Source organism: Dermacentor andersoni, chromosome 10, assembly GCF_023375885.2.
Source record: "Dermacentor andersoni chromosome 10, qqDerAnde1_hic_scaffold, whole genome shotgun sequence".
Classification (NCBI taxonomy): Eukaryota; Metazoa; Arthropoda; class Arachnida; order Ixodida; family Ixodidae; genus Dermacentor; species Dermacentor andersoni.
This window is the reverse complement of record NC_092823.1, coordinates 34,977,581-35,004,221: the sequence shown is the minus strand read 5'-3', so window position 1 is coordinate 35,004,221 and position 26,641 is coordinate 34,977,581. Positions and strand designations below refer to the sequence as shown.

Here is a 26,641-nt window from a genome sequence, read left to right as displayed (position 1 = left end):
AATGCTTAGAAGCTTCAAGTTGCGGACACTGCGGTGGGCCAGGGCTTGATGACATTTGTTGCCCAGCTGCTGGTGCTACCGCGACGTACTTGGAACAACGGTAAGTGTTGTGCGATTACCCGTTCTCTTGCTGACACGTAAAAAACCGGTTGCGCATTCGAGCTGTGGTCGATGTGATCTCGAAATTCGAAGGAACACGAAACGGTTGTCGCAGGTCCCGCAGTGATCGCAGTATAATTTATTCGTTCGTGCCTTCAACGCTGCAGTTCCTACGCGTTGCACCGATGTAAAAAAAATGAACAAAAAAACAGCGACATCTTCCACGCGCCAGAAATGCATGCACTCAACTAGCGTGGATGTCGCCCTATGATGTTTATCGCGTTCTTAAGTCTATTTTTCTCCATCTCTATAGGATGACTACGCTATACCCTTCTTATTTACCCATGCAGCGCATTGCTGCATTTAATTACCTTTCTCACTGCTGACCGCGGTATGGGCGTCAGAGGCTTTCATTCGTTGCAGTGAGATAACGAAAGCGTATTTCCTTCACTTAAAGCTTCTTAGTAGCTCCTTTGCGAGCCGTGGAGTTAAATCATACAATGCGTACGTTCTGAGCGAGCTGGTAAACGAAACCACTTTACTGCTGCTGCTACTATCACTTTTACGGGAACTTTCAAAATTAAACATATATGAGTATGAATCGGCTCACCAAACTTTATATGCACGTCCGTTGCTTTCGTTCATAGATCATGTGCGTAGCTTTGCAACCGTGACCGATATTGTAAAAACAGCAAGAAGACAGATGACAAGTAATGTGTCTGCTTTAATTGTTGTATGTGCTGTGTTTAGAATATCAAAACGTGTTTTTTCTTGTTGCATGAGGAGCATTTGCTTCTAATTGTGGCAGTAACGTTGTGAATTGTCCTCGGCCCAGATCGCTGACTGTCTGCAAACTTGTCTAATTTGTTTCACTTTGCTGCTGTCTTTACAGCTTCTGCTTATTTCCTCTGCCTGCACCTTATATTTGTTGTGTTTATCGAGACCTGGCCTGTCTCTGCCTCGTTGAAGACAAATGGACACAAGTACTGGTTGCTGTTGGTTTGTTTGGTTTGCTCAGTCTGAGCGTGGTATGTATATCCATTTGCTAAAAGGGTATGCAGCTGCGTCTAATGCAGGTACTGCTCATCTAAAGGTAGATTTAATAAGTAGTGGTTTGAATGAGAATTAGTTGCTTTGAGTGATGTATGACACCAGAGAGTTATTGTTCTAGAAAGGTGACAAAGCTGGTCCACAAATTTAAGGTATGGAGTTGCTTAACCATTTAAGTGTTCTAAGTTGCCATGAAGTATTACACACATTTAAAATTTCAGTTGCAAAAGACATAGTAGAAGAAGAATCCAGAGGATTTGCTGCCAGATGTCTTGCGACAATAAACTAGAGAATGCATTATAGTGTGAGCTGCCAATGATTGTCGTCAGCTCTAACCCATTTTTCTATATAGTCACTGTTGCTGCATTGTCTGTTGCCATCACATGCTTGTTATAAACAGAAAATTGAGCTACATGATTCCCCTGATTTTTCTCGCTCATAAGATACAAATGTTTTGATTTCGGCTGCCTTGGGGCCTCATGGTAGAAAACGAGTGTTTATTAGCCAGTTGTCAGCTTCTAAGATCATGTGCTTTGTAATGTGGGTGTTTTAAAGGATACTACACGTCTGCCATCATAACTGTGAGTGCTGCTGCCTAGCACTCCCACGGCTTTGCTTAGTACATATGCGCAGCTATCCAAGAAAATTGACATTGGGACAACTGCCGTTGAAGCTCACTTGGTAGAGCATTGCAAGCACAAGGCAGAAAACGTGGGTTCAGCTTCGTTGTCTCTTATGCAAAGCATTATCATGAGCTGTCTCCTGGCTTCTTCGTACATCCAGTCAGATAGGCTCAATAATAGTTAGTAACGTGCCTGATGGTGGGTCGTTAATCTGGGTCCTTAGTGCAGCAGCCCAAATTTTTACCCATTAGGCTAAAGATGCATGCATAGCGCGCCAGATTAATCTCATTGGTTCTCTCGTAGCAGCTAATTTTTTCAGATGTTATGTGACACAGAGTTTGGGATTCACCCGTTTCAGCTCAGATGCAACAAAGCAGGTGTTGGGTCTATTTCGGTGAGAAGTGTGTGCAGTTGTTTTGGTTTCTCTGTGTTGACGTAGTGTGCTTTGTATTTCATGTGGTGTTAGGCATTACCTCAATTGCAGCTTCAATGCTGTGCCCATAAAAGCAGTTGTAGGTAGGTGCTCAGGAGTAACGGGAAGCTCATTCTTCCTCATTCTCTCTTGCATACAGCAGGTAGTGCGTCCAGTTTAGTGCCATGCACCTGTGTGGGGCATTTGCTCGTTCTTATTCTGCTGATGTGTTGTACATAGGGGGAAAGTCAATCCTCTACATCATGGTTGTCAGTGCCGCTGAATACAGTGCAGTCTCAGTCTCGCTGCCTTGAAATGTCATAAGAGGTGACATCTGGGGGTAAAGTAGCATCTTGCTGTACCTTGTCATCGGGCATAGCCAAGGTTGTGGTTGCGCAACCCAAGGATCCTGGAACTTTCTGTGGGACCAATGGCACTGATGTTGAAAAGTGGGTGGCTATGTACGAACGTGTGAGTGAAATCAACAGATGGGACCCCACGCGTGTGCTAGTTAACCTGTTGTTCTACCTAAGAGGCACGGCAAAGGTGTGGTATGAAAACCACGAAAAGGAGCTAACCAGCTGGGACCAATGCAAAGAGAAGTTGACGGAGTTGTTTGGCAAACCAGCCGGCCGTAAAATTGCCGCAAAACAGGAATAGGCCTCCTGTACCCAATCTCCCACGGAGTCCTATTTCTTGTACATCCAAGACATGCTGGCACTTTGTCGTAAAGCAAACCCGATCACGACATGACAGAAGCTGAGAAGGTCGGGCATGTGCTTAAGGGTTGCTGACGACGCCTTTAATCTGCTCATGTGCAAAAGCTGCTCTACAGTTGATGTTATCTTTAAAGAGTGCCAGCAATTCCAGCACGCCAAAAGCCGATGCGTCTTGCAACCATTCGCCAGACTTCCCACTACTGCTGCAACGCCAACGTGTGAAGATCAACCCACACAGCAGAATGCGTAGCCATCGGAGGATGTGGTGCGAATCGTTGACGTGAACTGGATGCGATGGCGCCTGCATTTCTGTTTGCCTATCCCTGATGCTACAACATTTTCAGTCCCCTTCTTACAAGCCATCATTCACCAGGAACTTGAAAACATTGGCTTACGTTCTGTCTGTGCTGTTGCCAATCCCAGAGCTAACAAATGCCCTTCTACTATTTTTGCTCCACCCCTACGCTTCTCTCCGCGTTATCGCAACCCGACTGAGTAGAGAACTGCGGACGACCAGCCGATATGTTTCACCTGCTGCCGCATTGGTCATGTCGCCTGATACTGTCACAACTCGTGGCCCTTAACACTTCGCATGCCGACCAACCAGAGCCGTTGTGATGAAAATGCCCGCAATGTTTCGCCCACCGCCGAATCTAACAGCGCCAACTCTGCTAGGAACATGTGGTACAGTCGCTCACCATCGCCGCACGGACACCAGTCTCGTTCACCGCAAACACGTCGCCCATCTTCGCGTTCGCCACAGCCACGTAGCCTTTCGTCCCCTGTGGCGTTTGGCCGCACCCGTTCGTAAAACTAAGACATGCAGCGCTCAGAGGTGGTGCTGCATTGCCTAATGCGGCAGCAAATCCTCTGTCTATGCACACAAGGAGAAGTGTAATTGGCATTAAAATAGACAGCATAGCTGTCCAAGCACTCATTGACAGTGGAGCCCACATACCTGTGATGAGTGCTAGCCTGCGTAGTCGTTTAAAGAAGGTCCTCACCCCAGCAGCTGCCCGAGTGCTTCATATGGCTGACGGTGGAATGCTGGTTCTTGGAATGTGTACTGCAAGTATAGCTGGCCGCCCTACTTTTGTTCTCTTTACTGTGAGCAACATCTTCCCTCACAACGTTATTCTAGGATTTGACTTTTTATCCACTCATTCTGCTCTCCTCGATTGCACGGCCGATGTTCTTCAGTTAGAACTGCCTCAACTCGTCGATGCTCTGAGCACCGCCCCACCGCACTTGTGCTTGCTTCGTGATGTGTGTCTGTCACTCGAAGCAGTTACTTACGTCACTTTGACCGCCCAGCCACAGTTTCCTGATGGTGAATATGTGCTTCGCCCCATCATCGATGTGCTTTGAACCGGTCACGGTTACTAATAATGACATTGTTTTACCTCTTCTGAATTTGAGCCTGTGCCCTCAAGTGATTCCGGCCAGCATGTTCTTGGACAGCGTTTCTAGTGGTTCTGAATTTGATATTGTGAGTCTGAATTCTGAGAGTGGTTTATTAGTGCCAATCGCAGCGCCCAGCTCTGGTTCCTTAACGGATGACTTTGCGAAAATGACTGCACTTAACCTCACCTCTGCACAGGCCAGGGACATACGTCTCCTGCTTGAATCATACAGTGGAATCTTTGATTTCGGCAACAGGCCTTTAGGCTGAACATCTGTTGTTCACTACCATATAAACACTGGAGACACAAATCCTATTTGTCAGCGTCCCTATCGTGCATCGCATGCTGAACGTCGAGTCATCCAATCAGAGGCGGGCAAAACGCTCCGCAAAGGGGTCATCGAGCCATCAGCCAGCCCTACGCCTGTCGTCCCTGTGAAAAAAGAAAGATGGTGCCTGGCATATTTTCGTCGATTATTGCCACTTGAATGAGATCACGCGAAAAGACGTCTACCCACTACCATGCATCGATGACGCCTTCGACTGCTTGCACAGAGCTAAATACTTATCGTCCATCGATCTTCGATCCAGCTACTGGCAGATTTCGGTTGATGAAATGGTTGGAGAAGATAGCCTTCATCACACCGGATGGCTTATATCAATTCAAGGTCATGCCCTTTTGCCTATGCAATGCTCCTGCGACATTTGAACTTGTGATGGACTCTCTTCTGCAATGCTACAAATGGACCACCTGTCTTTGTTACCTTGACGAAGCTGTTTTTTCTCCCATGTTGGGCAGCTGCCTTACCCGACTCACTGCCATTATTGCGGTCTTCTGAAAAGCTGGCCTCCAACTCCACGAAGTGTCAATTTGGGCACCGTCAGATTACCGTGTTGGGGCACCTCATTGACGCATCCGGTGTCCAACCAGATTCGGAAAAAGTTCGTGCCATACGCAGTTTCCCTGTGCCACATTCTGCTTCTGATGTGCGCTGCTTCTTCGGCCTGTGTTCTTACTTTCATCGTTTCATCAAAAACCTTGCCAACATTGCTCGGCCTTTGACAGATCAAAAAGAAGAACACACCATTCTCATGGGGCCCGGAGCAGGCTCATGCGTTTGCCGCTCTCATCAGGTTTCTGACCACCCTTCCCGTACTTGCCCACTTTGATCCATCTGCACCGACCGAAGTCTACACTGGCGCAAGCGGCCATGACATCGGCACTGTTCTCGATCAACAACAGAATGGTACGGAGTGCGTGATAGCTTACGCCAGCCGCCTGCTGTCACCTGCCGAGAGAAATTACCCCATCACCGAGTGGGAGTGCTTCGCTTTAGTTTGGGCTGTCGTCAAGTTCCGGCCATATTTGTACAGCCGTACATTTTCGGTCGTTACAGATCACCACGCACTCTGCCGGCTGTCTTCCCTCCGGGACCCGACAGGACGGCTTGGTGGCTCCAGGAATTTTCATTTATTGTCAATTACAAGACTGGATGCCTCCACAAGGACACTAACTGCCTCTCGTCACCCCGTGGATCCACTTGATCCTTCTGTGCAAGGTCCGGTGACCTACGTGATGGCTTTCACTGACATGACTGACATGCGCACTGAACAACAACGCAACGAGTCCTTACAGTCCATCATTGCCGGAGTGCAATCACTCCGACAGCACTGACGGCACATGCCGCATGTTCTTGCCACGCAACGGCAACCTCTACCACCGCAATATGAACGCTGATGGCCCTGAGTTGCTCCTTGGCCGTCCTCATCATCTGCAATCTGTTGCTCTTGAACAACTTCACGATGCACCGACGGTGGGACACCTTGAAGTTTTGCAAACATACGATCATGTACAACGCCGGTTCTTCTGGCCAGGTCTCTACTGCTTTGTGCACTGTTCTGTCGCAACTTGCGAATTGTGTCAGTGCCGGAAGAAACCTCCCCTACCACCTGTCGGATGACTCCATCCAGTTGAAGTTCCCTGTGAACCGTTCTCTAGCTTAGGCCTTGACTTACCTGGCACTTTTCCGACAACGACTAGAGCTAACAAGTCGACTGCCATCGCTACTGATTACATGACACGCTATGCGATAACAAAGGCGTTGCCGACTAGCTGTGCAACAGACGTCGTCGATATTGTCACGTGGTCGTGATGTCAAAGAACACAGTAGCAATACTGTGGAACACAAAACTAACTTTTATTGGGCGAACCTGTGCCCACAAAAGAGGCTACACTTAAAGCACAACGATAGCGGCGAACACGGTCGGCGATCGTCGAAAATCTGATCAGCGGGTCAAGCGCGTCGGCTTTTATACAGAATCGTCGAATGTTCCAGACTAATCGTTGGGACCCGCGTGCCTTCCACAAAGTTCTACACCATTCGCGTCAGGCGAATAAATCAGATAACACAAGGTGCGGCGACAACAGACTGCGGATAGAAGCATCGATAACTTTCCAGAAACTTCGGATACATGCAAGCGCGTCCCGCGCGGTGCGATAAGATTTGTTAGGCGGCGAAACGTGGTCGCCCGATAAATATAAGTACACGTGTCAATACCCCCCTCTTAAATAGCATCGTCCCGATGCTACAAATATAAGAGAGCGAAACACAAAAGGACACTTATTAAACATAAGTAACAAAACAACGAAAAGAAATCAAGTCCAAAGGTCAGTTATGCGAAGTCCCAAAGTTCGTCAACGCTGGTGATACGGCTTGAGTCGCACAACGTGGACAATTTCAGGTCGTGAGCGGCGCCGCTGTGACAGCGAAATGCCGTCTGGCACGACCTCATAGTCCAGTGCGCCAATACGTCGGATGATCTTGTACGGTCCGAAATAGCGACGCAAGAGCTTCTCGCTCAGTCCTCGTCAGCGTATAGGGGTCCAAACCCAAACACGGTCACCGGGCTGGTACTCCACAAAGCGTCGTCGGAGGTTGTAGTGTCGGCTGTCGGTCCTCTGCTGGTTCTTGATTCGCAGGCGGGCGAGCTGTCGGGCTTCTTCGGCGCGCTGGAGGTAGCTAGCGACGTCAACATTCTCTTCGTCAGTTACGTGCGGCAGCATGGCGTCAAGCGTCGTCGTCGGGTTCCTGCCGTAAACCAGCTTAAACGGCGTGATCTGCGTTGTTTCTTGCACCGCTGTGTTGTACGCAAAGGTTACGTACGGCAGGACCGCGTCCCACGTCTTGTGTTCGACATCGACGTACATTGCTAGCATGTCGGCGAGGGTCTTGTTCAGGCGCTCCGTGAGACCTTTCGTCTGCGGATGGTAGGCAGTTGTCCTCCTGTGGCTTGTCTGGCTGTACTGCAGAATGGCTTGGGTGAGCTCTGCTGTAAAAGCCGTTCCTCTGTCGGTGATGAGGACTTCTGGGGCACCATGTCGCAGCAGGATGTGCTCGACGAAAAATTTCGCCACTTCGGCTGCGCTGCCTTTTGGTAGAGCTTTAGTTTCAGCGAAGCGGGTGAGGTAGTCCGTCGCCACGACGATCCACTTATTCCCGGATGTTGACATCGGAAACGGCCCCAACAAATCCATCCCAATCTGCTGGAATGGTCGGCGAGGAGGTTCGATCGGCTGTAATAATCCTGCTGGCCTTGTCGGTGGTGTCTTGCGCCGTTGACAGTCTCGGCATGTCTTGACGTAACGGCCGACTTCGGCGGTCAGACGCGGCCAGTAATACCTTTCCTGTATCCTCGACAGCGTCCGGGAGAATCCAAGGTGCCCAGCGGTTGGATCGTCGTGTAGGGCGTGCAGTACTTCTGGACGCAGCGCTGACGGTACAACAAGAAGGTAGCTGGCGCGGACTGGTGAGAAGTTCTTCTTCACGAGCAGGTTGTTTTGTAGCGTGAACGAAGACAACCCACGCTTAAATGCCCTAGGGACAACGTCGGTGTTCCCTTCCAAGTACTCGACGAGGCCTTTTAGCTCCGGGTCTGCTCGTTGCTGTTCGCCGAAGTCTTCCGCGCTTATTATTCCAAGGAAGGCGTCGTCGTCCTCGTCGTCTTGCGGCGGGGGATCGATGGGGGCGCGTGACAGGCAGTCGGCGTCAGAGTGTTTTCTTCCGGACTTGTATATTACGGTGACGTCATATTCTTGCAATCTGAGGCTCCACCGCGCCAGCCGTCCTGAAGGGTCCTTTAAGTTAGCTAGCCAACACAACGCGTGATGGTCGCTGACGACTTTGAATGGCCTGCCATAGAGGTAAGGGCGGAATTTTGCTGTAGCCCATATGATGGCGAGGGATTCCTTTTCAGTCGTAGAATAATTGCCTTCCGCTTTTGACAGCGACCGGCTAGCATAAGATATCACCCGTTCAAGTCCGTCTTTCCTCTGGACTAGGACGGCACCAAGGCCTAGGCTACTGGCGTCAGTGTGGATTTCAGTATCGGCGTCCTCGTCGAAGTGTGCAAGTACCGGCGGCGACTGCATGCGTCGTTTGAGTTCTTGAAATGCGTCGGCCTGCGGCGTTCCCCACTTGAACTCGACATCACATTTCGTTAGATGTTTTAGCGGCTCCGCGATGCGTGAAAAGTCCTTGACAAAGCGCCTATAGTAGGCACACATGCCAAGGAATCTGCGCACTGCCTTCTTGTCGATTGGCTGCGGGAACTTTGCGATGGCAGCTGTCTTCTGCGGGTCGGGGCGTACTCCAGATTTGCTGATGACGTGGCCTAGGAATAGAAGCTCATCGTAAGCGAAGCGACACTTTTCCGGCTTCAGAGTGAGCCCTGATGACTTGATGGCCTCTAATACTGTCGCAAGCCGCTTAAGGTGATCGTCGAAATTTCCGGCGAAGACGACGACGTTATCCAAGTAAACAAGACAGGTCTGCCACTTCAATCCTGCTAAAACCGTGTCCATCACGCGCTGGAACGTTGCAGGCGCCGAGCACAGTCCAAATGGCATAACCTTGAATTCATAGAGGCCGTCTGGCGTGATGAAGGCGGTCTTTTCGCGATCCCTTTCGTCGACTTCTATTTGCCAGTAGCCAGACTTGAGGTCCATCGATGAGAAGTATTTAGCATTGCAGAGCCGATCCAATGCGTCGTCTATCCGTGGGAGGGGGTATACGTCTTTCTTCGTGATTTTGTTCAGTCGACGATAATCGACGCAGAAACGTAGGGTTCCGTCCTTTTTCTTCACTAAAACAACTGGAGACGCCCACGGGCTTTTCGACGGCTGGATGATGTCGTCGCGCAGCATTTCGTCGACTTGTTGTCTTATAGCTTCGCGATCTCGCGTATAAACTCGGTAAGGGCTCTGGCGTAGTGGTCGAGCGCACTCTTCGGTTATTATGCGATGCTTTGCGACTGGTGTTTGTCGAATCCTCGATGACGTCGAAAAGCAGTCTTTGTATCGTCGAAGCAGACTTCTGAGCTGTTGCTGCTTAATCACGGGGAGACTTGGATTTATGTCGAAGTCTGGCTCGGGAACTACGGTCGTCGGGGTAGATGCAACAGAATCCGAGAGGACAAAGGCATCGCTGGTTTCCTGAATTTCCTCGATGTATGCGATCGTCGTGCCCTTGTTGATGTGCTTGAACTCCTGGCTGAAGTTTGTCAGCAGCACTTTCGTGTTTCCTCCGTGCAGTCGAGCGATCCCTCTTGCGACGCAAATTTCACGGTCGAGCAGTAAACGTTGGTCGCCTTCGATGACGCCTTCTACGTCAGCGGGTGTTTGGGTGCCGACCAAAATAAAAATGCTGGAGCGAGGCGGGATGCTCACTTGATCTTCGAGCACACTCAAGGCGTGGTGACTACGACAGCTCTCCGGCGGTATCGCTTGATCTTCCGACAGCGTTATTGACTTCGACTTCAGGTCGATGATTGCGCCGTGTTGGTTCAGGAAGTCCATGCCGAGAATGACGTCTCGTGAACACTGTTGCAGGATAACGAAGGTGGCAGGGTAAGTCCGGTCATGAATGGTAATTCTTGCCGTGCAGATACCACTCGGCGTGATTAGGTGTCCTCCAGCGGTCCGAATTAACGGGCCTTCCCATGCAGTCTTAACTTTCTTCAATTGGGCTGCAATGGGTCCACTCATGACAGAGTAATCGGCTCCGGTGTCTACTAAGGCGGTGACTGCGTGGCCGTCGAGAAGCACGTCGAGGTCGGTGGTTCTTTGTCTTGCGTTGCAGTTACGCCTCGGCGTCGGATCACGGCTGCGTCGCGTTGACCTGTGGTTGGTACGTGGCGTCGTTAGGTGGTCTTTCGTCAGCGTGTTCTTTCCTGCCAGACTTCGTCGGGACGGCGGTGTGTCGTCGTTGTTATGTCGTCGAGATAGGCTTTTCGGCGTCTTCGTCGGCGGCGGAGGATCTTCGTCAGTTCGACGAACAGCAACCGCACCTCCATCGGTTGCTGCTTTTAGTTTTCCGGATATGGGCTGACGGACCGGCCCCGGGCTGGGCCAGTGTATGGTCGGCGCTGTGGCGACAGGTAGCGGCCTGGTGACGGCGAACGGGACGGTCGTCGAGGGCTCCACTGAGTGGCGGCGAGGTAGTCGGCGATGTCACGAGGGCGTTCACCTTCCCTCGGGCGCTGTGCGTTGACGGCGAAGCCTCGCAATCCCAGCTCGCGGTATGGGCATCGGCGGTAAACATGGCCGGCTTCGCCGCAGTGGTAGCAGAGCGGGCGGTGGTCAGGAGCGCGCCAAATGTCCGTCTTCCTCGCGTAGGTGCGCTGGGCGACGGGTGGTCGTGCTGGCGGCGGCGGCGGCGGACGACGGAATTGCGGCGTGACAGGGCCCTGGCGCGGTCGCGGAGGGGGACCTTGACGGCGTGCGACGGCGGCGTAGGTCATCGCTTGCGGCTCAGGCTGCGGCGATTCAGGGGCTACTCCAAGTTGTTGTTGGAGTTCCTCACGCACGGCGTCGGCAATCGTAGTCGCTTGAGGCTGTGACGATGGCAAGACCTTGCGCAGTTCTTCGCGCACAATGGCCCTGATGGTCTCGCGCAGATCATCCGTGGCCAGTGATTGAATTCCGGCGTAGCTTGTTGGCTTGGTGCGGCGGTCGAATTGCCGGTTCCGCAATTCCAGTGTCTTCTCGATGCTCGTCGCCTCACGAAGAAACTCGTCGACGGTCTTCGGTGGGCTTCTTACCATTCCGGCGAAAAGTTCCTCCTTTACGCCTCGCATCAAGAAACGCACTTTTTTCTCTTCGGACATTTCCGGGTCGGCGTGCCGGAAAAGACGGGTCATTTCTTCTGTGAAGATGGCGATGGTCTCATTGGGTAGTTGGCCTCGTGTTTCCAGTAGAACTTCGGCCCTTTCTTTTCGGACAACGCTCGTGAACGTCCTCAGGAAGTTACTGCGGAATAGGTCCCATGTTGCTAGGGTGGACTCCCGGTTTTCGAACCAAGTCCTCGCGGTATCTTCCAAGGAGAAGTACACGTGTCGTAGCTTATCCTCAGAGGTCCAGTTATTGAAGGTCGAGATCCTTTCGAAGGTTTCGAGCCAGGTTTCAGGATCCTCTGACGTAGCTCCACGGAAGGTAGGGGGCTCCCTGGGTTGTTGAAGTACGATGGGTGACACTGGGGCAGCCATCGTGGTTGTCTTGGCCACAATCTTCTTGGGCTTCTCAGGTAGAAGTCCGTGCTCCGGGGGCAGCTGTTGTAGACGACGGCTTGCTCGCTGGTCCAGTACTACGTTGGTGCTCTCTTTGCGGTCCGGGCTTGGATCACGGCTTGTCGGGGGCGTCCGGTACATGGACGAAAAGCACCTCCACCAGATGTCACGTGGTCGTGACGTCAAAGAACACAGTAGCAATACTGTGGAACACAAAACTAACTTTTATTGGGCGAACCTGTGCCCACAAAAGAGGCTACACTTATAGCACAACGATAGCGGCGAACACGGTCGGCGATCGTCGAAAATCTGATCAGCGGGTCAAGCGCGTCGGCTTTTATACAGAATCGTCGAATGTTCCAGACTAATCGTTGGGACCCGCGTGCCTTCCACAAAGTTCTACACCATTCGCGTCAGGCGAATAAATCAGATAACACAAGGTGCGGCGACAACAGACTGCGGATAGAAGCATCGATAACTTTCCAGAAACTTCGGATACATGCAAGCGCGTCCCGCGCGGTGCGATAAGATTTGTTAGGCGGCGAAACGTGGTCGCCCGATAAATATAAGTACACGTGTCAATATTCTCCTCCACGACGTCATTCTCCACCATGGTGCACCTCGACAGTTATTACAGACCGCAGCTGCTCATTCTTGTCTCTAGTTGTCGACGGCCTCGTCCGCTCTTGTGCCACTGAGCATAAGCTGTCCACCGCCTACCACACACAAAGAGACGGTCTTATGGAATGTCTCAACCGAACAGTCACAGAGATGCTGTCGATGTAGGTCTCCAACGATCACCGCGACTGAGACACCACGCTGGCCTTACTGCCGTTTGTGTATAACTTGTGCCGACGTGACACTGCAGGATATTCACCCTTTTATCTTTTGTATGGTTGCAACCCCACTTTGCCCTTTGACATCATAATCCCTTCTGTGCCACGTGTTGCAACTGACCATGCTCATGAAGTCATTGATCGCGCTCACAGGGCATGTCAAGTCGCCCGATCTCGTTTATTAGCCCCGCCGCATATACCAAAAGAGTTATGACTGATGCCATCGCGATGTTAAGTTCGCACCAGGTACTTGGATGCTCCTTTGGTCACCATGTTGTCGGGTTGGCCTCTCCCAGAAGCTTCTCTCTCACTCCACAGGGCCTTATGAAGTCCTAAGTCAAGTTAACAACGTAAATTACGAGATTTCACCACTTCAGTTTGATGCATCCTCAAGTCTGACGCCTGTTGACGTCGTGCATGTTTCGCGGCTGAAGCCATACTTCGCTCGCGATTCTTTGCCTACCATGAGCCAAGACGGCGCTTCACCACCCGGGGGTCCTGTTACGGAAGGATGAAAAAAGAGAGGAAGAAGACCGCAGCACGCTGGCTGCTGCGTGCTGTTGGTGGTCAGCCATCTTAACTACTCTGCCTCATCTTGTATATTGACACGTGTACTTCTTTATCTTTATTGGGTGACCACTTCCCGCCGCCTAACAAATGTTATCGCACAGCACAGGACGCGCCTGCATGTAAAAGAAGGTTCTGGAATGTTAACGATGGTTCCGTCCACTGTCTTTCACTGCAACTTGTGTTATCTGATTGCATGTGTGCGCGACGCGAATAATGTGGAACATTGTGGAAGGCATGTAGGTCCCAGTGACTGCTCTGGAACATTCGACGACAGATGTATAAAAGCCGACGCGCTTGACCCGCTCATCAGATTTTCGACGTCTGCCGATCGTGTTCGCCGCTACCATCCTTCTTTGAGTGTAGCCTCTTTTGAGGGCACAAGTTCGCCCAATAAAATGCTTGTTTCGTTAATCATAGTTTTGCTGTCTTCTCAACCGTCACTACCACGTGACAATATATATTGTAAATACAGTCTTTCTATACTCCCAACATCCCCGTAACAGTATCCTTTGCCTCTGGAATGTTCATGATCTCCGATGGTATATAAAACTGATGCAGACTAAGCTTCACAAAGAATTATGTTTCGTCTCTTGCTTACAGGCTGCTGTGTTTCAGCTAAATCTGCTTTTCCTGTGTCCAGTGGTCTTGTTGCTCAATTAGTGCTTGCCTATTTCTGTTACACTGCAACCTCTCTTCTCCTCTTGTCTTCCTGTCCTTTTACACTGCTGCAAACTTTTAGATTTCAATACTCGAATGATTAATACAAAGATTGATGCTATCATATAATATGTGACGGCTGTCATGACGGCAATAATTTAGGTGGACCTGAAACTAAATGAAAAAACAAAAAACAAAACAGGCATGTGTGAATAGGAATAACTTCCTTGTGACAAAACTGACTCCATGCTAAACTTTGCCTCAAGGAAATTGGTCTTAAAAGTCTCAAACCCATTTGCGCATACTGCATAAGCCAAGTTTTCCACTCGTCAAAACAGCAGCCGCCACAAAGTGTTAGGAAAGAGGCAAAGAAACCATGCCTTTGCATTCGTACTCTCCTCACAAAGCTTGTGTCATATATGCAATCACTCACCATACACAAACACATTGGTCAACACTGCAATGTTTGGAAGAACCCGAACCAACACTATGTAGCCATTTACCTGCAGTATGCCTCCTGTAACATGAATCCCCACTGTGCTTGGAATCTACATAACTTTCTTTAATTTCTCAGGCATTTGGTGGTAGAGGCCAATGCATTAGACAGAAATCCTGCTACACTGCAGCAATGTTCAGAATGTATTATGAAGTACTCTGTCTGGCTGGAAGTTGAAGATAGAAATTGTATTAGTCGTTAAAATATAGTAGCCAGTATTGAAACTACACATGCACTCAAGGCTGAGCCACATCATGAGAACACGGAAGAGCAGACACGCACTTGAGCTGCATTGTGTAGCTTTACCAACAAGCCCAGCTGTACACTAAAGTAAGGCATCTTTTGGGCTAGTCACCTCGTAGCTTCAGCAAAATTTTAAACTCTGCGAGGAAGACAGGACATGAACAAAAACATAGATGCATGCACAAAGTGTAGACTTCCGACTGGCTTTGTTTGGTGAAGGCAGAGAGTTTATGAGGTTCTTCAAAATGGCAAAACAAAGAACATTCGCAAAGAAATTGTGCACGAGGAAGTGACAAAAAATAGCAAGGCCACCTGTGCATTCAGAGCGCAGTAGAGTCCCAATGTGCCCATCTAAGAATTCTATTTCTTTCCTTGATAGGGATCAAGAAGGTGAGCTAACTTAGTTGTCACACCTTTTAGTGATGTGGAATGCCTTGATGACTTCTCTTTCTGTTCTTGAGTTTGCCTTCGAAAGGAATTTATTCTGTTCCTCATAAGGCAGGCAGCTTTTGCTGTCGCAGCTCCTGCACTGCAAGAGGAGATTCTCAAGGAAAGAATTGAAGTCTTAGATGCGCACATTAAGACTCTCCTGCACTCTTAATGCATACATGGCCTTGATATTTTTCGTCAATACCTCGTGCACAAATTATTTGCAATTGCTCCTTGTTTTGCTATATTGAAGTACCTTATATATTCTTTGCTTTCACAAAATAAAACCAGTTGGAAGCCTGTGCTTTGTGTGTGTCTATGTTTCAGTTCACGTCCTGTCTTCCTTGCGCAGTTTAAAATTTTGCCTAAACAGTTGTCTAGCTTGTGTATACGATGAGTAATTAATATTATGATGACTGCAGCACAGCAATGGTCTAGTGGCATAGTGTCGACATAGTATAGAGATGGTACTAAGTTAAAAATTTGGAAATGCCATAAATTGTGCAATCAACCCTTATCCCTCGGTTTCCTACAGCTGCAGAGCACTTGACCACTGCAGCAGTCAAGCATGCTGTATATTGGGCAGTGCCAGGAATTGCGAGATCGAGACAGGCTGCCACTAGAAGTTCCTTGGGCCAGGTGATAACTCAAATACATCCAAATATTTCTATATTTCACTATATAAACCTTTGTAGAATGAGGAGAGAGAGAGAGAAACTTTATTGAAATTGTAAAGATTTGAAGGAGGGGTGGTCGGAGCCTCTCAGTCCAGGGCCCCACTGGCCTCTGCCGCCTGCTTGACCTGGCTAATTAAGGACTTTTGTCCTGCCAGGTCAGAGCTGGCGAGCTGTGCCTCCCACTGCTCCATTGTCCTACTGGTATTTGGCCTATGAGGGTGCTTAGTGCACTCCCAGGTTATGTGTATTAGGGTAGGTATGCCACCGCACCAAGGACAGTTGGCCCTATAACGAGTGGGATACATGGCGTTTAGCAACTTTAAATGGGGGGAACACCCCGGTCTGTATTTTACGCCAATCGGCGGCCTCTTCCCCGTTAAGTTGTGGGTGAGGCGGCGGGTATTTTCTTCGGACTCCACGCTGATCAGCAAGGATGTCTTTGGCATTTAAATTGGTGGAATTTTGTGAGGGGTAGTGCGGGTGGTTGGGGTTAGAAGAGGACGCCGTCGCTCGGTTAGTGAACCCTCGAGCTAACGCGTTAGCTTTTTCGTTCCCCTGCACCCCCGCGTGGCCCGGGCACCAGAGTAGGCGATGATGGTGGTTGAAAGATTTGGGGATTATCGCGAGGCTAGCCGCAGTCACGTGCCCCTTGAGAAACATGCGACATGTCTCCTGGGAGTCCGTGACCACGACCGAGTCCCTTTGCGAACGCTCCGCGTGAGCGAGTGCGATCGCCACTGCTAATATTTCAGCCGAGGTGGGGGATCCCGCCGTGGCCGACGCGGTAATATGCTGTTGGCTGATAGCGTTCACGACTGCCAGGGCGTACCTCCTTTCGTAGCGCTGCCTGGTCGCCTCTGCATACAGAGCTGCATCTGTGTAGTACGTGTTGTACCTATGGTTATTAGAGTAGGCTGATTGAATGTGTTGTGCGTGTGCTTTGCGCCTTTCTTTGTTGTACTCGGGATGCATATTCTTTGGAATTGGGGCTACTGTAATTTTGGATCTCATCGAAGGAGGGAGAGGTACGGCCTGCTCTGTGAGATAAATGGGGTATGCTGGGATATTGAGTCTAGCCAATATTGCCCTACCAGTTTTTGTGAAGCTGAGGCGCTCCCTCTGTCGCATCAGGGTGGCCTGCCTCAGTTCGTCGAAAGTATTGTGCACTCCCAAAGCTAACATGCGCTCCGTTGAAGTACATTTAGGCAGGCCCAGAGCAGCTTTGAAAGCGGTTCGGATTATTGTGTTAGCCTGCTTTTCCTCCTCCCTGTTCAGGATTTGGTACGGTTAGCCATACGTTATTCGACTAACCACTAAAGCCTGTACGAGCCTTAGGGTATCGTCTTCTCGCATTCCCGCTTTTCGATACGTCACGCGACGTATTATTTGGGCTATGTTGTTGGCTGTGGATTTGAGGGTCTTGAGTGTCTGTACTGCTCTCCTGTCGTTCTCCCGTCGTTAGTTAAGAATTTACTAATCCAGTTCGTACTCCTGTCAATTCGAAGTTTGTTGTTTGTGTATCGGACCAAGCCGATGTCCCCTGGCCTGGCCGGTCCCTGGCGCTTCACCTAGTGGTGGCCTTTGAAAATAGCAGTGTGGCACCATTGGGTGCATCAGGATCTAGGCTCATGAAGATAGACAGCAACGTGCACAGGGCAAGGAGTTTGGTGGCCTGGTACTCGTCACATTTGTGGAGAACACTAGTTTTTGCGAGTCCTAGCCCCTACCTAGGGTACCGGTCTGTGCACTGCGCGTGTATATATATATATATATATATATATATATATATATAATATGTTGTGCAGGATTGCTCGTTGGCAGCCCGTGCTCATGCAGCAGCTGACAGGCCTTCGATGTGTTTCGCCCTGGTAGAGCCGATGTCCCCTGGCCTGGCCGGTCCCTGGCGCTTCACCTAGTGGTGGCCTTTGAAAATAGCAGTGTGGCACCAGTGGGTGCATCAGGATCTAGGCTCATGAAGATAGACAGCAACGTGCACAGGGCAAGGAGTTTGGTGGCCTGGTACTCGTCACATTTGTGGAGAACACTAGTTTTTGCGAGTCCTAGCCCCTACCTAGGGTACCGGTCTGTGCACTGCGCGTGTATATATATATATATATATATATATATATATATATATATATATATATATATATATATATATATATATATATATATATATAATATGTTGTGCAGGATTGCTCGTTGGCAGCCCGTGCTCATGCAGCAGCTGACAGGCCTTCGATGTGTTTCGCCCTGGTAGTGCGGTCGTCTTTGTGGTTCTAGAGCTGCGCTGGCATTGCCCAAGAACAGGATATATCGGCATGGTGCAGAATTGCAGAGTGGGGCGCTCCATTCTATTCCCACTTCATTCCTTCAGAGTTGTGGTTTATGTGATTCCAGTCCTTTTGTTGGGGTTCTGACAGTTGAACCATTCCCACTCCTTGAGTGGTCGAACTAATCTGCTCCAATCCTCCAATTACAGTAAATAAAACGCTTTCTGTATAATTACTTACTACTTGCGCCCCGATGCGATAGCGTAGAGGTAGAGCATCTGCCTCACGTGCAAAAGGACTGTGGTTCAAATCCCGGTGCCACGCAATTTTCCACTGGATAAAAAAATATCCACATGTTGATACAGCTGTATAAACAGGCCTGGTGGCCTGACCCCGGTAACCAGAACCGGTAATGCACTCCCTCACCAGAGCAGGATTGGCCACCTTGGTGCAGTACTTGGCCAGTCCTTGACCTTCTGTATGAATGGAACAATCAAACTTCGGTCCTCAGTCCCCAGCAGCTACTAAGCAACTGACCATTGCGGCGGTCAGACCTGTGATGCAGCAGAGCGTGCTAAGAATCTCTGGATCTGGACAGGCCGCCATTGGAATCTGAACCTGGCAATGTTTAACGCTAGAACCTTTTCTAGTGAGGAGAGTCTAACAGTGCTATTGGAGGAATTAGCGGGTATTAAATGGGATATAATAGAGCTCAGTGAGGTTGGGAGGACAAATGAAGCATATACAGTGCTAAAAAGCGGGCACATGCTGTGCCACCAGGGCTTAGCGGAGAGACGAGAACTAGGAGTCGGATTCCTGTTTAATAAGGATATAGCTGGTAACATACAGGAATTGTACAGCATTAACGAGAGGGTGGCAGTACAAAATAAAGGTCATACAGGTCTACGCCCCTACATCTAGTCATGATAACCAGGAAGTCGAAAGCTTCTATGAAGACGTGGAATCGAGCTAGGTAAAGTCAAAACAAAATACACTATACTGATGGGCGACTTCAATGCCAGGGTAGGCAAGAAGCAGGCTGGAGAAAAGTCATTGGGGGAATATGGCAAAGGTTCTAGGAATAGTAGGGAAGAGTTATTAGTAGAGTTTGCAGAACGGAATAATTTGCGGACAATGAATACCTTCTTCCGCAAGCGGGATAACCGAAAGTGGACGTGGAGGAGCCCTAATGGCGAGACTAAAAATGAAATAGACCTCATACCCTGTGCTAACCCTGGCATCATACAAGATGTGTATGTGCTCGGCAAGGTGCGCTGCAGTGACCATAGGATGGTAAGATCTCGAATTAGCCTAGACTTGAGGAGGGAATGGAAAAAACTGGTACATAAGAAGCCGATCAATGAGTTAGCGGTAAGAGGGAAAATAGAAGAATTTCGGATCAAGCTACAGAAGAGGTATAGGGCTTTAACTCGGGAAGAGAACCTTAGTGTTGAAGCAATGAACGAAAATCTTATGGGCATCATTAAGGAGTATGCAATAGAAGTCGGCTGTAACTTCGTTAGACAGGATACCAGTAAGCTATCGCAGGAGACGAAAGATCTAATTTTAATACCACCCCTATACATAGCTTTCATTGATTACAAGAAAGTGTTTGATTCAGTCAAAACCTTAGCAGTCATGCAGGCATTATGCAATTGGGGTGTAGACGAGCCATATATAAAAATAGTGAAAGATATCTACAGCAGCTCCACAGCCACCGTAGTCCTTCATAAAGAAAGCAACAAAATCCCAATAAAGAAGGGTGTCAGGCAGGAAGATACGAACTCTCCAATGCTATTCACAGCATGTTTACGGGAGGTATTCAGAGACCTGGATTGGGAAGAATTGGGGATAAGAGTTAATGGAGAATACCTTAGTTACTTGCGATTCGCTGATGATATTGCCTTGCTTAGTAACTCATGGGACCAATTGCAATGCATGCTCACTGACCCGGAGAGGCAAAGCAGAATGGTAGGTCTGAAAATTAATCTGCAGAAAACTAAAGTAATTTTTAACAGTCTCGGAAGAGAACAGCAGTTTACGATAGGTAGCGAGGCACTGGAAGTGGTAAGGGAATACATCTACTTAGGGCAGGCAGTGACCGCGAGTCCGGATCATGAGACCGAAATAATCAGAAGGATAAGAATGGGCTGGGGTGCGTTTGGCAGGCATTCTCAGATCATGAACAGCAGGTTGCCATTATCCCTGAAGAGAAAAGTGTATAACTGGTGTGTCTTACCAGTGCTCACCTACGGGGCAGAAACCTGGAGGCTTACAAAAAGGGTTCTATTTAAACTGAGGACGACACATCGAGCTATGGAAAGAATATGGGTGTAACGTTAAGGGGATAAGATGAGAGCAGATTGGGTGAGGGAACAAACGCGAGTTAATGATATCTTACTTGAAATCAAGAAAAATGGGCATGGGCAGGGCATGTAATGAGGAGGGAAGATAACCGATGGTCATTAAGGGTTATGGACTGGATTCCAAGAGAGGGGAAGCGTAGCAGGGGGCAGCAGAAAGTTAGGTGGGCGGATGAGATTAAGAAGTTTGCAGGGACAGCATGGCGACAATTAGCGCATGACTGGGGTAGTTGCTGTTTATTCAAGCATTTCGCAAATGTGGCTCGCTTCTAAGCACCCTTTCTTATCTCTAAAAAAAAAAAACAAATGAACATCCAGTATTCTTTTTTAACTTTCACTAAGCTTATCGTATAGCTCAGTGTTAACATACAGGTTAACATACAGTATTTACAGGTGAGGTTACAGAAAGCAGTAATAATTGACAGTAAACACTGCTTGGGTGGTGAAAAACATGGGAATCAGGTCATTTTATTTTCGACAATTTTTTTTGGCATAGGAGGCTAAGCAAATGGTGATGTAGCAACACTGTAAAGACTGAATAAGATGGATGTGGAATGCCTTGATGACTTCTCTTTCTGTTTTTTTATTTTGCCTTCGAAAGGAATTTATTCTGTTCCAGATAAGGGAGGCAGCTTTTGCATCTGCAACAGAACATTGGTGGATGTTGTGTGAAGCACTTTCTCCATGCTTTTTCACTACCTGAGCAAGGTAACTTTCTTGGTGCTTCATCACGCAATTTATACAATCAACTTCCTTTAATTCTACCCTCACGAGTCTGACGGGTCCAATTAAGATGCAAAAACCTGCTGAAGCACCGTTGATTCATTTGGCAATATGTGCTTGAGTAACACGCCTCTGAAACGAATGTGCATCAGATTTCTATTTGTCCACAGTATAAAACTAAACTAGAGATGACTTAACTCCAAACCAAAGTAGAAACCTACGCGTACCTCATTTTTTAGAATGCCAGCCGATTTTCAAAAGCCAGCTTCGCCGTATTACAGCCATGATATGTGGTAAAGCATATGAATGGTGCAACCACGGTTTTAGTTTCGCAATCGATTGCACAGCTAGGCAATTTTCATCTCAATGTCCTTCGAAAACAAAAAGTGTTCGTTAGAATCAGATAAGTACCACAATCGGACATTGTCAGCTACCGTTACTGCTTGAAAATCTTTCTCGGGTGGGTCAAAAATAGGCATTTCAGAGAGATGGCATTTGTTTAACGCATTCACTGTCCCCTAAGCTCTACTGAGACATGGGCTGCCACTAAAAGGGGTCATTATTGGGGTCTGGTCAAGTTCGCATTATCCGGCGAATGCCAGTTTTAGGATCGAAATGATGAATGTTTAATTCCATAGAAATGCATGGGCGTCGGCCAGGTTCGAATTACCTGAAAAAATTAAATTAACCGGAGTCAGATTATTGGAAGTTTACTATACACCCTTTTCTGTTCTCCAAGAAGTTGCCATTTTAATATGTAGTTTTCTTCTATCAGTGTGGCAATGGTGCTAAATTTAGCATTTGTTTGAATCATCCATTGTTCCAAGGACAAGCTACAAAGTAGGGGCACACTTTGAGACTTGAAACATTTCCACATATAAAGGCAGGGCATGTTAACATCTGTACAATTAACATAAGTTGGCTGTATTGTCTGCATAGCATGTGGTTGCTTTTTTGGAATGTGGTCTTTCTGTAAAACAAAGTTGCATTTGTTTGAAATAAATTGCTGAACCATTGCTTGTGTGTTTTCCTGTGCTCTCTGTGCTGATTGCGCTTTTGAAAGTGCAGTGAGCAACTGCAGACTGAAATGCACAAGGCTTCACTTTATCATGCCAGGAAGCATTTTGGCTTGACAAAGGAGCCTTAATTCACCCCTTCCATGCACACACTTTTTTGTATAAACACATCAAATGAAAGACAGTGACCTCTTCTCATGTATTTTAAAGCCTGGCAGTGTTAAAGACAGAGTGAAGTTGTACAAATACAATTTACTGTTAAGTATTGCTGCTAAAACCTCATGCTTGTGTATAGTATATGCATGCAGTGCTGGCTATGCCGTGGTAGAGCCGTGAAACAGCTTCCACTACACTGTTTGCTATAGCATTGCTGTGTTCTGCAACCTGAGGTCAAAACTATAAATCTCTAGATGTTCAGCAGCACAATTGACAGCTATTTCCGTATGTTCGATGCACTCCTGGCCAGGGACTTCTCGTCCTGTAGGCAAAATAGATGGCTGCCTCGGACGCTGTTTTGGAAAGAGCGCAGCGTACCTCGAAAGCTTGCTCACAATGCTTCACCAGCAGGTTTTGCCAGCGAAAGTGGAGGGGGGCACAATAATTTGACTTTACATGGTGTGGCACAATACCTTAAAATGCTGCTGCTTCTGGCTTCCACTTACTATGACATGCTGGTGCACCTCAACATGAAGCAACCCCATTTTACTAAAATTCTGAATTCTTCTACCAACATGGTGTGGTGTGGCTATCTATGATCACTGTATAAAACCGGGGCTAACAGCATGTCTAAAAAGTACAAAAGCTGGTATAACTGTAATGAATGACCTGCAGTCATCCGAAATGTGCAAAATCGCAAGAATTGGTCAAACTCAAACACTGCAGAGTTTAAGTAGTCCTGGCACAATTTTTTTCTTATGCGTGTGTAGCTGTCATTCAGTTAACTACACTACAAAACTTCAAATTCCTTCTATGCGCAACAAATATATCCATAACGCCAACATTTAAGCATGTGCCAAAGGCAGTGTGGCCCCATAATCTGGTGACAACATTGCATGGTAGGTCACAAACAAATGATGCATGCTGCAGTTGTTCATGAGTAAGCCATGCCATTATTAGGTCATTGAAAACTGAGCATGTTAGGACCACTATGCAGCACAACATTGGTCTTTCTGTCTTGGTGCACACTGTGGAGTGGGTGCATGTTAAAACCCTCAGGCGATTAAAGTTAAGCCGGAGTCTGCAACTATGGCATGCCTCGTAATCGTATCGTGGTTGTGACTTATAGAACACTAGAAGTAAATTAATTTCAATTTAGATGTTTGAGAAGAGTCATAAGAAAATTTATTTAGTGAAGCAAGTCTTAGCACACATTAAGAATCGCTCAAAGCACATGCAGCTTTCACTGGCATGGTGTGGCCATAAAAGCTGCCATTTGGAACCAGATTAATATAAAAAAATTCAGTCCAAAAGTTCAATGTCAGTGCTCCTTTACATGTAAGCATGAGGGACACATCTTTAAAGGCATCATCTAGATCCTGTGGAAGTATTTATTCGTGAATATCAAATGGCCCTACATCTAAGGAAGTTATAGGGTGTTATGATAACAGGAAGCCACAAGATTTTTGTTGTGCACTCTTCCCATATAGGAAGAGTGCACAATATAGGGCAGCAACAAAATAGTTGGGCCTAGTGAAGAATTCATTCAAGATCCTTGCCAATTTGGCAGGTTCACTATGATTAGAGATAATGAAGGCCAAGCACCTTGAAATGCATGCCCAAACCTCATCAGCATTGCATCACTTATTTGAATTTTATTTTTGTAATTTTGCCAGATTAAAAGTTCTCAAAAACCTGCTTGACTGGTTTCAAGAACTTTTCGAGAACGGTTTGGTTCCATTCGAATGCTGCATTGTCAGTCTTTAGTGAACTAGACCCATCTTTACTGATATGCAATCAGGTAGATCAAAGCAGATGCTGTCAAAGTGCATGTGCAAGAGTGTTTGGAGTGGGCATTCCTGGGTTATGTTGCCAAGAAGGGAGTTTTGAGTTTAATGCACACAGCAGCTATAGATATGAAAACCAGCACTTTATTATTTTTTTAGATACCACAGACCTTTAGCAGGGCTTGAGCTAATGCTGGTCATAATCTACTATAATTTCCACCATATATGGCCCTTGTCATCACAAGTTTTTTTATGGTCCTACAGTTTATTCCCGCTGTGTACAATCAAAATCTCTGCCAAAGACAACAGAAACAGTATGATTGGAAACTGCAGAATTCTCCATCTGCGGAGGTGGCTGGCTGATTGCCGTATTAGATGCTTTGTGAGCTGGCATTGATGTGTAAATCTCAACTCATCTGCAAGCATACAAAATAGGCTTTGGGATACTTTTACCACAAGAAGAGAGACTAGGATGACTGTTGCCTGTGACATATGGCACATACCCATGACGAGGGATCGGCTAGGATTCCCCATGAATACAACATCAAATAGTTTTATATTCCCACTAACTTGATAGTACATAATACTGATATGTAAGAAAAATAAACAACAAGGTAACTGAAATACGAACAGGTATACTACGATTGAGCCACAAGGGGAAAGATGGAAACATTTGTGTTAATTGTATGAAAAAAATGTGCCTAAGATGTCATCTTCCCAGCAGCAACAATATGATCATGCACAAACTAGCATTGCTCTTCAGGCACACACCAGGCTGCTCACACCATTTTCTACAACATTTGAAGCCCAACAGGCAAAAGGGGTGAATACCTTCAGCATAAAAGAAGAAAGTTATTTTATTCCATATCCTCACATGAAACACAGCAATATTGTTACAAGCCATTTTCACACATTGAAGGCATCAGCAATGTGATGAAGACAATTGAAGCACTCATGTTCTTATTTCCATTGCAATACAAACCTACACTTGGTCATATGAAGGTGCATGTGCCAAATTCAACCGTGTACTGTTATGAGGCACATGGAACAGACATTCCAAGGACGTGAAATATTTGTAATGCAGTTACTTAATTTGTCCAGTCAGAAGGGCAATGCGCTAAATACAAAAAAAAAACCTACAGGCCCACTATGCAATGCTTTTGCCAAACTATCCAAAACTTCAATGCGTGCAAGTCCACAATGACCAGGAAAAGAAGTAAACAAATTTCTTGAAGATGGAATGAAAAAGAAATGTTGCAACAATTGAGAAATGAGTTCTTTGCTTTCTAGTGGCACACGGATAGACAGTCTGTGGGCACAATTTGAACTTGAACTCATGGCAGTGTTGCAGGGGCAAATACCACTCATACTTCCGAGAAGCGTCAGTTACAATGCTGAGTTTGAAGGGAAACTTTACAAATACTTCTTCGGAAGTTCAAGCATCTGACCAGTAAGTAGTTGAGCATGACTAGGGGAAATATGATCAATTTCACAAATAGCACCATTCCAAAAGAACTGGCACACTGCATTGATTTCTCAGGTGACAACAATTTTTCGAAAAGCCTCTGAGCGCGTTAATACAACCTGAGGCAGCTTAAATCTAGGTCACATGGAATCGAAAAATACAGCAGCGGGTGTAACACTTAAATTTGCTATCTCGCGAACATGAGCGAAAACTTCAATTTGAAAAGGTTTGCTCGAAAGGAAAACTCACGGCCGTAACGCTGCTGCCCATCGCCAGTTGTGTGAATAAAAAAAAACATCTGCACGATCAATAGACACTTCGTCGATATTTGAAGCAGATCGTTAGTGAATATCAAGAAATGTGCACTGGATAAGAGCGACACATCTAACCGACTGACTGACGGAAGTAAGGCTCACAGGATAAGTTTTCTCTATCTGCACCGATAATGCAGCACGTACTGTGCAATTAAATCGCCCGTAATGCGCAGCAATTACCGCACTCGATTGAAGTCACCATCGCAGCGAAGCGCTATTTATTTCAGTACCACGAAAAACAAGGTATTCACCTAAGTACAGCGGCGGTTTACCTGTCGGCAAGCCCCTAACTCGCATATGACGAAAGCAAATGTCACGGAGTCCAAACCCACGATTGCTCAAGTCAAACTGCGCTCGCACGAATATCGCGCACGTTATACGCTTTCGACACGCACAAAAGCGCGCCAAGCGCGCGCAGAACGTCTTGCAGCCGACACGACGGCAATGGCTAATCTACGTTCGAGAGTAGCTCTTTCAAAAAAGTAAAAACAAGCAACAATGTGACGTCACATCCTGCGAAAAAGAGTTGTTCTCCTTTCTCACCTTCTCTCACCTCACGCATGCGCAGCGATCACGGAGCACTCGGGGGCGATGTTCAGGTGGCCGCCGCCGGCGAGTCGCTGCGTTGTTATCAGTGTGGCTAGACGAGGCAAATGCGCTGTCGTGAAACACATGACAAAAAAAAACTTTAACGGCAATTATTATCGCTTTTGAATTACGGAACACTCTAAAAACGCGTAAAATTTTGTTTAGAAATGATTTCTAGTC

At 47.5% G+C, this 26,641-nt stretch overlaps 2 long non-coding RNA genes across 3 annotated transcripts; one reads left to right on the top strand and one right to left on the bottom strand.

Moving 5' to 3' along the window:
- Positions 1–22,294, top strand: LOC140213744 (uncharacterized). Of its 2 annotated transcripts, none has more exons than XR_011890667.1 (4): positions 1–100; positions 992–1,127; positions 15,635–15,738; positions 21,032–22,294. It is a non-coding gene; the product is annotated as an uncharacterized lncRNA (long non-coding RNA). The 2 variants fall into 2 exon arrangements; XR_011890666.1 differs by having other exon boundaries at positions 21,014–22,294.
- Positions 22,295–24,218: 1,924 nt separating this feature from the next.
- On the bottom strand, positions 24,219–26,475 carry LOC129381874 (uncharacterized). The gene is made up of 2 exons (XR_008609989.1): positions 26,125–26,475; positions 24,219–24,510 (listed from the first exon to the last, which is right to left on the bottom strand). It is a non-coding gene; the product is annotated as an uncharacterized lncRNA (long non-coding RNA).
- Between the last annotated feature and the right edge of the window lie 166 nt (positions 26,476–26,641).